Consider the following 12584-nt stretch of genomic DNA (forward strand, 5'->3'; position numbering starts at 1 on the left):
GTGATATGAAGGCGAGCGTGAAAGAGACAATAGTGGGTGAATACTGTGAGGAGGTTGAAACCCTGTGGGTGGAACTAGAAAGGGAGGTAAACACTGAAAAAATTACTTTTGGTGTAATCTATAGACCCCCAATATAACTGAGGAGATGGAAGGTCAACTATATAAACAGATGGAGCGGGCTGCACAGGCGGGTACTGTAGTGATAATGGGAGATTTTAATTTCCGGGATATTAATTGGTGTCATGGTTCGGCTTCAACTGCAAAGGGGAGACATTTCCTCAACCTGTTGCAGGAAAATTTTATGGGCCAGTTTGTGGAAGACCCGACTAGAGGTGAAGCTCTGTTGGATCTGGTCATTTCTAATAATGCAGATCTTGTTGGGAATGTCAATGTTCGTGAAAACCTTGGTAACAGTGATCACAATATAGTTACATTTTACCTATACTGTAAAAAACAAACGCAGGCTGGGAGGGCAAAAACATTTACTTTTAAGAAAGCCAATTTCCCCAGGATGAGGGCTGCAATTCAGGATATAGACTGGGAAGAACTAATGTCAAATAATGGGACAAATGATAAATGGGAGATTTTCAAATCTACTTTGGGTAATTATAGTGCAAAATGTATTCCTATAGGTAACAAGTATAAACGACTAAAACTAAATCCCACATGGCTTACACCTTCTGTGTAAGGGGCAATACATGACAAAAAAAGGGCATTTAAAAAATACAAATCTGAGGGTACATCTGCAGCCTTTGTAAAATATAAAGAGCTTAATAAAATCTGTAAAAATGTAATAAAATTAGCAAAAATACAAAATGAAAGGCAGGTGGCCAGGGATAGTAAAACATAGTAAAAAATTCTTCAAGTATATAAATGCTAAAAAGCCAAGTTCTGAACATGTAGGACCCCTAGATAATGGTAATGGGGAGTTGGTCACAGGGGATCAAGAGAAGGCAGAGTTACTAAATGGGTTCTTTAGCTCTGTATATACAACAGAAGAAAGAGCAGCTGATGTAGCCGGTGCCAGTGCTGTTAATATATCAGTTGATATACTGAATTGGATGAATGTAGATATGGTCCAAGCTAAATTAAACAAAATAAATGTGCACAAGGCCCCGGGACCAGATGAAATACACCCTAGAGTTCTTAAGGAGCTTAGTTCAGTTATTTCTGTCCCCCTTTTCATAATATTCAGAGAATCTCTAGTGACTGGAATAGTGCCAAGGGACTGGCGCAGGGCAAATGTGGTGCCTGTTTTCAAAAAGGGCTCTAGGTCTTCCCCGGGTAATTATAGACCAGTAAGCTTAACATCTATCGTGGGGATAATGTTTGAGGGGCTATTGAGGGACTATATAGAGGATTATGTGAAAAAAATAGTATTATAAGTGACAGCCAGCACAGTTTTACTAAGGACAGAAGTTGTCAAACGAACCTAATCTGTTTTTATGAGGTGAGCAGAAGCCTAGACAGAGGGGCCGCTGTGGATTTAGTGTTTTTGGACTTTGCAAAGGCATTTGACACTGTCCCCCATAGACGCCTAATGGGTAAATTAAGGACTATAGGTTTAGAAAATATAGTTTGTAATTGGATTGATAATTGGCTCAAGGACCGTATCCAGAGAGTTGTGGTCAATGATTCCTACTCTGAATGGTCCCCGGTAATAAGTGGTGTACCCCAGGGTTCAGTGCTGGGACCACTATTATTCAACTTATTTATTAATGATATAGAGGATGGGATTAATAGCACTATTTCTATTTTTGCAGATGACACCAAGCTATGTAATATAGTTCAGTCTATGGAAGATGTTCGTGAATTGCAAGCGGATTTAAACAAACTAAGTGTTTGGGCATCCAGTTGGCAGATGAAGTTTAATGTACATAAATGTAAAGTTATGCATCTGGGTACCAACAACCTGCATGCATCATATGTCCTAGGGGGAGCTACACTGGCGGATTCACTTGTTGAGAAGGATCTGGGTGTACTTGTAAATCATAAACTAAATAACAGCATGCAGTGTCAATCAGCTGCTTCAAAGGCCAGCAGGATATTGTCATGTATTAAAAGAGGCATAGACTCGCGGGACAGGGATGTAATATTGCCACTTTACAAAGCATTAGTGAGGCCTCATCTAGAATATGCAGTTCAGTTCTGGGCTCCAGTTCATAGAAAGGATGCCCTGGAGTTGGAAAAAATACAAAGAAGAGCAACGAAGCTAATTAGGGGCATGGAGAATCTAAGTTATGAGGAAAGATTAAAATAATTAAACCTATTTAGCCTTGAAAAAAGACGACTAAGGGGGGACATGATTAATTTATATAAATATATTAATTGCACATACAAAAAATATGGTGAAATCCTGTTCCATGTAAAACCCCCTAAAAAAACAAGGGGGCACTCCCTCCGTCTGGAGAAAAAAAGGTTAACCCCTTAAGGACGCAGCCTAGTTTTAAAGGCATGGTGTCGCCCCAAAAACATGTTTTTTTTTTAAAATTTAAACATTTAGTGTGTGGGTGATTAAACATTGTTCAAATTTTTTTTATTTTTTTCGCGAGTCAGGAAATATTATAAATTTTTTCAAATTTATAATACTACCCATTTTTGGTCACTAGATGGAGCTGTTTGGAGCTAGTTCCCAAAATTGCAGCATTGCAACATTGGGTTAAAAGCTATCGCTCTAGTGAGCTCTCAGCATCCCCCCCTCCTTTATCCTGGCTAGTGCCGGGATAAACGAGGGGTTTGAAAGGTTTAACCTCCTACACTGTGTGTCGCCATTTTTTGAGGTAACCCACAGTGTAGTAGGTTTACATGCAGTAGTAAACACACACAAACACTAACATACATTGAAATCGCTTACCTGCTCCTGCCGCCGCGGCCCGTCCGCTCCCTTTGCTGCCGCTGTTCCATGTGCACTTGTCCGGAAGCCGCGACCGGAAGTAGTAATATTACTGTCCAGCCGCGACTTCCGGTCCACAGGAAAATGGCGCCGGACGGCGCCAATTTCGAATAGGACTGTGTGGGAGCGGCGCATGCGCAGTTCCCACACAGACGCCGTACACGGCAGTCAATGGGACGGGAGCCGTTCGCAGTCCCTATGGGACTGTGGCTGCCGTATTCCATGTCTGTGTGTGTCGTTAATCGACACACACAGAAATGGAACAAAAAATGGCAGCCCCCATAGGGAAGAAAAAGTGTGAAAATAAGAAACAGTAAAACACAAACACACAAATGTAAATAAACGTTTATATTAAGGCACTAACATCTTTAACATATAAAAAAATTATTTGTGATGACACTGTTCCTTTAAGGCTCAGAGCCCATTTTTCAAATCTGACATATTTCACTTTATGTGGTAATAACGTGGGAATGCTTAAACCTACCCAAGCGATTCTGAGATTGTTTTCTCGTGACACATTGGGCTTCATGTTCGTGGTAAAATTTGGTCGATATATTCAGTGTTTATTGGTGAAAAATTGCAAAATGTAGAGAAAATTTTGAAAAAATTGCATTTTTCAGAATTTAAATGCATCTGCTTGTAAAACAGACGGTTATACCACCCACAATAGTCACTAGTTCACATTTCCCATATGTCTACTTTAGATTGGCATCGTTTTTTGAACATTCTTTTATTTTTCTTGGACGTTACAAGGCTTAGAACATAAACAGCAATTTCTCATATTTTTAAGAAAATGTCAAATGCCTTTTATTTAAGGTACCTGTTCAGTTCTGAAATGGCTTTGAGGGGCCTATGTATTAGAAACCCTGATAAAACACCCCATTTTAAAAACTAGACCCCTCAAAGTATTCAAAACAGCATTTAGAAAGTTTTTTAACCCTTCAGTCATTTCACAGGAATTAAAGCAAAGTGGAGGTGAAATTTGCAAATTTCATTTTTCTTGCGGAATTTCCATTTTATTCATTTTTTTTCTGTAACAGAGAAGGTTTTACCAGAGAAACACTACTAAATATGTATTGTCCAGATTCTGCAGTTTTTAGAAATGTCCCACATGTGGCCCTACTGCGCTCGTGGACTAAAACACAAGCCCTAGAAGCAAAGAAGCACCTAGTGCATTTTGAGTCCTCTTTTTTGTTAGAATATATTTTAGGCAGCATGCCAGGTTTGAAGAGGTGTTGAGGTGCCAAAACAGTAGGAATCCCCCAATAGTGACCCCATTTTGGAAACTACACCCCTCAAGGAATTAATTTATGGTTGTTGTTACCATTTTGACCGCACAGTTTTTTCACAGCACGTATTTGAATTGGGCTGTGAAATGAAAAAAAAGTCATTTTTTCCAAATAAATGTCATTTGTGATCAAAATTTCTTATTTTCACAGGGAACAAAATACCCCATTTGGTTGCCCAATTTGTCCTTAGTGTGGCAATACCCCATTTGTGGTGATAAACTGCCGTTTGGGCCCATGGGAGGGCTCAGAAGGAAAGGAGCGCTATATGTTTGTTGGAGTCCAGATTTTGCTGGATTGGTTTTTGGGTGCCATGTCGCATTTGCAGAGCCTCAGGGGTATCAAAGCAATGGAAACCCACCAAAAGTGACCCCATTTTGGAAACTACACCCCTCAAGGAATTCATTCATGGTTGTTGTTAGCATTTTGAGCACACAGTTTTTTCACAGCACCTATTTCAATTGGGCTGTGACATTAAAAAAATGTCATTTTTTCCAATAAGATGTAATTTTTTATCAAAATTTCTTATTTTCACAGGGAACAAAATGCTCAATTTTGTTGCCCAATTTCTCCTGAGTGCAGCAATACCCCATTTGTGGCAATAAACTGCCGTTTGGGCCCATGGGAGGCCTCAGAAGGGAAGGAGCGCTGTGTGTTCTTTGGAGTCCAGATTTTGCTGGATTGGTTTTCGGCTGCCATGTCGCATTTTCAGAGCCCCAGAGATATCAAAGCAATGGAAACCCACCAGAAGTGACCCCATTTTGGAAACTACACCCCTCAAGGAATTCATTTATGGGTAATGTGACCATTTAGACCCCATAGTTTCTTCATAGAACTTATTTGAATTGGGCTGGGAATTAAAAAAAAATATATTTTTTCCAATAATATGTCATTTTAGCTCAAAAATTCTTATTTTCACAAGAAATAAAATACTCCATTTTGTTGCCCAATTTGTCCTGAGTGCGGCAATACCCCATTTGTGGCAATAAACTGCCTTTTGGGCCCATGGGAGGGCTCAGAAGGAAAGGAGCGCTGTGTTCTTTGGAGTCCAGATTTTGCTGGTTTGGTTTTCGGGTGCCATGTCGCATTTGCAGAGCCCCAGAGCTATCAAAGCAATAGAAACCAATCACAAATGACCCCATTTTGGAAACTACACCCCTCAAGGAATACATTTATGGGTGTTGTGACCATTTTGACCCCATAGTTTTTTCACAGAACTAATTTGAATTGGGCTGGGAATGAAAACAAAATTATTTTTTTCAAATAATATGTAGTTTTGGCTGAAAATTTCTTATTTTCACAAGAAACAAAATACCCCATTCTGTTGCGCAATTTGTTCTGAGGGCCGCAATACCCCATTTGTTGTGATAAACTGCCGTTTGGGCCCATGGGAGGGCTCAGAAGGAAAGGACCACCATTTGGCCTACTGGGGATTTTCTAGTGCGAAGTACTAGTCATGTATGCAGAAGCACCTGAGGTACCAGTACAGTTGAAACCCGCAAGAAGTGACCCCGTTTTAAAAACTACACCCTTAAGGCATTCATCTAGAGGTGTAGTGAGCATTTTGACCGGAGACCTACACCCCATAAACTGTAATGTGGGTTCTCCCGGGTATGGCAAAACCCTACATGTGGCTGTTATCAGCTGCCTGGGCACACAGCAGGGCTCAGAGGGGAAAGACGAGGGGGGATAAGCTGTGCGGAGTGCATCAGGGTAAGTAAAATTGGGGTAAATTATAAACCAAGGGATGTATGATAAATTTTAAAACACTCTTTCATACAGAGCTCTGGTTATTCGGGACACGTGTCACATTGATATATTGTGTCATCCCTTATCACCCTCTTATAGCAGACTTTGCACCTCTTTTGACTTTTTCCCTTCTTGCCAGTTTGGGGAACTTCCCCTGGAAAGTGTTGCCCTGGTACGATGCGTGTGGCCCCACTTCCAGAAGTACTGGGTGCCCCCCCTTCTTGGTCCCTAAAGATTAGGTTCTTGATAATCACCTCGGAAATTCCAGGAAAGTTCCCGTCTGGCCTGCACATCGACGTAGCACGTACGCATTGTACAAAGCCATCTGTATGATGTGCACGGCCAGCTTCTTATACCACACCGCATGGCGCTGTAGGGCTTCAGGGCTTGATCTTACAAGTCCATCCCTCCCATGTACCTATTGTAGTCCAGGATGCAGTCTGGTTTGGGGGTGGCCTTTCCTTCATATATCCTAAACCTGTAGGTATACCCTGATGCACTCTCGCAGCTTATACATCTTCACGCCATACCTTGCCCTCTTACCCGGCAGGTACTCGCGGAATTGAACCCTCCCTTTAAAATGTACCAGGGACTCATCAATAGAAATACACTTCTCGGGGGTGTATGCTGGGGAAAACCGGGTACTGGAACGGTCTAATAGGGGTCTCCGTTTATACAAACGGTCAAAACTGGGGTCATCTCGGGGTGGGCACGACTCATTATCAGTATAATGTAAGAAGCGAAGTATTGCCTCATTTATTTATTTTTTTAGGTTACAGTTCAGTTCTGAAGTTGCTTTGAGGGGCCCATATATTAGAAACCCCTATGAAATACCCCATTTTAGAAACTAGACCCCTCAAAGTATTCACAACAGCATTTAGAAAGTTTATGAACCCTTTAGGTGTTTCACAAAAATTTAGAGCAAAGTAGAGGTGAAATTTAAAATTATTTTTTTGTCAGAAAATCCTCTTTACACAATTTTTTTTATAACACAAAAGGATTTATCAGTGAAACGCAAATTAATACGTATTGCCCAGATTCTGCAGTTTTTAGAAATATCCCACATGTGGCCCTCGGGCGGTAATGGACTGAAGCGCCGGCCTCCGAAGCAAAGGAGCACCTAGTGGATTTTGAGGCCTCTTTTTTATTAGGCACCATGTCCGGTTTGAAGAGGTCTTGTGGTGCCAAAACATTGGGAACCCCCCAAAAGTGACCCCAATTTGGAAACTAGACCCCTTGAGGAATCCATTGTAGTTTTCATGTCATGCATGCGGCTTTTTGATCAGTTTTTATTCTATTTTTAGGTGGCGTGGTGACTAAAAAACAGCAATTCTACTATTGTTTTTTTATTCTTTTTTTTTTACAGCGTTCACCGTGCGCTATAAATGACATATTCACTTTATTCTGCGGGGTGATACGATTACGGCGATACCAGATGTTTATAGTTTTTTTTTATGTCTTATGGCGTTTTCACAATAAAATACGTTTTGTAAGCAATCATTCACTTTTTGTGTTACCTTATTCTAAGAGCCATAACGTTTTTATTTTTCAATCAATAAAGCCGTGCGAGGACTTATTTTTTGCGCAACGAACTGTAGTTTCGATCAGGACCATTTTTAGGTACATGCGACTTTTTGATCTCTTTTTATTCCATTTTTTGGGAGGTGAAGTGACCAAACAATTGTGATTGTGGTTCGGTTTATTATTATTTTATTTTACGGCGTTCACCGTGCGGGATAAATAATGAAATAATTTTGTAGTTCAGGCCGTTACGGACGCGGCGATACCAATTATGTATAGTTTATTTGTTTGTTTATATATTTTTATTAATAATAAAGGACTGATAAGGGAAAAAGGGGGATTTCTACTTTTAATACTTTTAAAACTTTTATTTTCTTATTTTTACACAACTTCTTTTAACTTTTTTTTTACTGTATTACTTTGTCCCACTAGGGGACTTGACAGCAGGAGGCCCTGATCGCAATTCTAATACACTGCACTACATGCGTAGTGCAGTGTATTAGAACTGTCAGCTACTCACTGGCAGCAAGCATAGTGGGTCCTGACGTTGTCAGGACCCACTAGGCTTCCGTCTATGGCATAGCCGGACGCCATTGTTTGGTGTCCGGTTGCCATAGTCACCATCGCCGGCCGCTATCGCGTAGCAGGCCGGCGATGGCAGCTTAACCCCTAAAAAGCCGCGATCTCTATAGAACGCGGCTTTTAAGGGGTTAATCAGCGGGGACACAGCGATCGGTCCCCGCTGTAGGAGCTGTGACAGCTGCTGAACAAGACAGCAGCGTCACAGCTCCTGTATGTGTCGGGAGGACGGCCGAAACGGCCGTTACTCCCGTGACGTACTATTACGTCATGGAGCGCGAACGATACAGCTGCCATGACGTAATAGTACGTCAAGGAGCGGGAAGGGGTTAAACCTGCAGAGACGACAAGCCTTCTTTACCGTGAGAACTGTGAATCTATGGAATAGCCTACCGCAGGAGCTGGTCAAGGCAGGGACAGTAGATGGCTTTAAAAAAGGGTTAGATAATTTTCTAGAACAAAAAAGTATTAGCTCCTATGTGTTGAAATTTTTTTCTGACCCTTTTCCCGTCCCTTGGTTGAACTTGATGGACATGTGTCTTTTTTTAGCCGTACTAACTATGTAACTATGTAACTATGAGAAAGGTTATCTTGGATGGCGGATAGAGAATTAAAGGGGTCACAGACTGCCAGGAGCACATCATCAGCCTAAAGACCAATTTTATGAGCCTTAGATCGTACTTTAATGCCCTGAACTTTTGGATTAAGTCGTATTCGTTCTGCGAGGGGTTCCATCGCTAAGGCAAACACAATGGGAGAGAGTGGGCAACCCTGACGCGTACCGTTCTTTATTATAAAAGGGTCAGACAAAAACCCCGAAGAGAGAACTCTAGCAGAGGGAAATGGGTATAATGCAAGAATGGAGGATTTTATACGACCCTTAAATCCAAAATATTCAAGAAGCTGAGACAGATAGCCCCAATGTACTCTATCGAACGCCTTCTCTGCATCCAAAGCAAGAAGCAGAGAAGGCGTCCGAGAGGTCTCTGCACACTGAACCAAGTCCATAAACTGCCGAGTTCCATCAGGGGCCTGACGTCCCGCCACAAACCCAACTTGATCTGATTTAACCAGTTGAGGAATAATATGATACAACCTAGTCGAGAGGATTTTTGCATATATTTTAATAACTGAGTTTAACAGAGAAATAGGATGAAAATTAGCTGGGGACGTGGGATCCTTATCTGGTTTAGGAGGGGTGACTACCGTATTGTAAAGGGCACTATAATAAGATTGGAACTGTTCGGCTGTCGGCCTAGGATCTATTACCCTTTTTATCCAAGAGATACATAATGCGGGAGCGTGGCGAGGACTGTTTTTTATTTTTTTAGCCAAAAAAGCACCGGCTCTATTATTATGTGCATAGGTAGTCATTTGCATGCGTTTGAGATAAATGTCGTACTGAGACGCAAGCAATGACTGTAATGTCAAACGCAAGGTCCTCAATTCTGAAGGGTAAGCAGGTGTGGGTGTAGCTTTATTTTTTAAATCTATAACTGCTATCTGATTAGTGATATTAAAAATCTCCTTTTCCCTCTTTCTCTAAGGGCTCATTTACACGGGCGTGTTATACGTCCGTGCAGCGCTCGTGATTTTCACGCACGTCGCACAGACCTATAATAGTCTATGGTGCCGTGCAGACAGGTGCGTGATTTTTACGCAGCGTGAGTCCGCTGTGAAAAACTCACGACCTGTTCTATATTTGTGCGCTGTTCGCGCATCACGCACCCATTGAAGTCAATGGGTGCGTGAAAACCACGCATGTCACATGGAAGCCCTTCCATGGGACAAGCGTGATTCGCGCAACAGCACTGAAAAGGATGAATGAAAACAGAAAAGCACGTTTACAAACATCCAAACGGAGTGTCATAATGATGGCGGCTGCGCGAAATTAACGCAGCCGTGCATCATATTCTGATGCCACACGGAGCTTTTAAGTGCCTTTTGCGCACGCAAAACTGCACTTTTTTTGTGTGCTCGTGTAAACCCGGCCTTAGCCTGAGAACAAGCTTTAATCAATAACCCTCTCATAAATGCTTTATGCGCATTCGACAAAATGTAAGGACATGAAACAGAACCCACATTGTCTGAAAAATAATGCTTCAATTCTTTTAGCAAGGTTGGGGCATGATCAGAGTGATGGAGTATGTAATCATTCAAACGCCATTGTGAAGGAAGAGAAGACGACATTTTCTCATTTATGGAAAGCGAGATTGGAGCGTGATCAGACCAGGTTATCTGTCCAATTACAGAAGATTGTGACTGTAGGAGTGCCCTATTATTACCCAGAAACAAACCGATCCCAGAAACATGAAAGAAAGTATAATCCCTCTCACCCCCATGTTGGCATCTCCACACGTCATACAGGCCTCCCTCTAACAAAGACGATGCAAAAGGAGAAGACTGTCTAGTTCTAGCAGTGGAGTCTATATCTGGGTCAATAGTCATATTAAAGTCTCCACCTACAACTAGCATACCTTGTGTTAACGCCTTGATTTTCGGGAGTAGGGAATTCAAGTAATGATGTTGCCGTTTATTGGGGAAATACACATTAAAGATATTATACAGTATGTTATTGATTTCACACACCAATCCCAAGAATCTTCCTTGGGGATCTTTAATAAGAGATTTAAAAGTGAAAACTACCGAGTTTTTAATAGCGATCATAACCCCCTTACATTTAGCCGGGCACGAAGAGGTGAAAATATGTGGGAAAAATGTATTCGAGAATTTAGGAATTTTCTCCACATGAAAATGTGTTTCCTACACCAATAGAACGTCACATTTTAAAGCCTTGGCCTCACGCCATAACAAGCTTCTTTTAAAGGGGCTTTTAAGTCCTCTGACGTTAATTGAGGAAAAGCACAGTACCATACTTAATAATCCGAAAGCAGAAGCCATCAAACGTGTGGAGATACCAACATGACAGTGGTAATGCGACAGCAAAACCCATCCTTCTAAGAAAAGCCTTGATGACCAACACAATCTGAGGTAAAAAATTCAGAGCAGCCAAATGACATAAAAAACAAACTTTTTCCACAATTGTTTTTTGGGTTTCGTTTTTACGGCTTTCACCGTGCAGTACAAACGACAACTTATCTTTATTCTGTGACTCAATACGATTACGGTGATACCAATTTTATATACGTTTTTTTAAATATTTTACTACTTTTATTGATAATAAGCGTTTAGTTCAAATAAAAATGTTTTGTGTCGCCACATTCTAAGAGCCATAACTTTTTATTTTTTGACTGATTGAGCAGTGTGAGGGATTATTTTTTGCGGGATGAGCTGTAGTTTTTATTGGTAGCAGTTTTTGGTACGTAGAAATTTCTGATCACTTTTCATTCAAAATTTTTTAGAGCTAAGTTGACCAAGAAACAGCAATTTTGGCGATTTACATTTTTTACAGTATTCACCTTGCACATTAAATAACGCTATATTGTAATAGTTCAGACTTTTACGCATGCAGCAATACCAATTTTGTTTACTTCTTTTATTTTTTACAATACTTTAGGGGGAAAATGGGCAAAGTTTTTTTTTTAACTATTTGTCTTTTATTTTTTTCACTACTAAAAACTTTTTTTCACTTTTTTTACACACTTTATTAGCCTCCCTAGGGGATTTGAACCAGCGATCATACTAACGTATTGCAGTATATTGTCATTTTTACAGGCTTAAGTTAAGTGAAGGCAGCTCTGGGTCCTATCATTAGGCCCATGAGCTGCCATTACAATCATTGTCACCCCCTGATCTAACTGGGGGGGTGATGAACTGTCAGAGGGGGCCGCCCCCCTTTTTTCAATGCCTCAGATGCTCGCGATTGACCGCAGCATTTGAGGGGTTAAACAGCTAGGAACAGCACGATCACTGCTCCCGACTGTTAGTCCCGGGTGTCCACTGTAAAACACAGCCGACACACGCAGCATATGGAGCGCACTCCAAACATCACCACTCGCACCCGGATGTAATAGCACGTCACGGTGCACAAAGGGGTTAATGTTCTATTTTACGCAAAAATAATAATTGCAAGAAATTGGATGGCTGGTAAATCCCCAATTGTTATGGATTGGTTGAAGTTGGTTAAGACAATTAAAGAATATGAGAAAATAAGAGCAGACAAGAAAAATTGTATAAAAAAGTGGGAGGAAATATTGGGGATATGGAATTGATTGGTGTTCTATAGGAAGGTATAATTATTATTTTATCATAAGAAGGTTATAATTTTATGGTACTTAATGATCTTTGGGGTGGGAGGGGGATGGGATTGGGGAGATATATGTTGCCTGATGTAAATTGTGCAGATAAATTGTTGAGCATTATGATATTTATAATCACTGGATATTGAAATGTTGTAATGTTTTTATTACTGAAATTTAATAAAGATATGTGAAAAAAAACAAAAAACATTAGATGTGTGTTAGACTGTAAGGTAAGTGTGAGGTCATCAGTGATGTCATAATTCACCTTCTCTATAAAAGCTGCAGATCGGTCACATTCCGTTGAGCCGCTATAGACCAATAGTTTCTTGCTTTTTGGTACGTCGCTCTCACTTG

The sequence above is a fragment of the Rhinoderma darwinii genome, unplaced genomic scaffold (assembly GCF_050947455.1).
Source record: "Rhinoderma darwinii isolate aRhiDar2 unplaced genomic scaffold, aRhiDar2.hap1 Scaffold_68, whole genome shotgun sequence".
Classification (NCBI taxonomy): domain Eukaryota; kingdom Metazoa; phylum Chordata; class Amphibia; order Anura; family Rhinodermatidae; genus Rhinoderma; species Rhinoderma darwinii.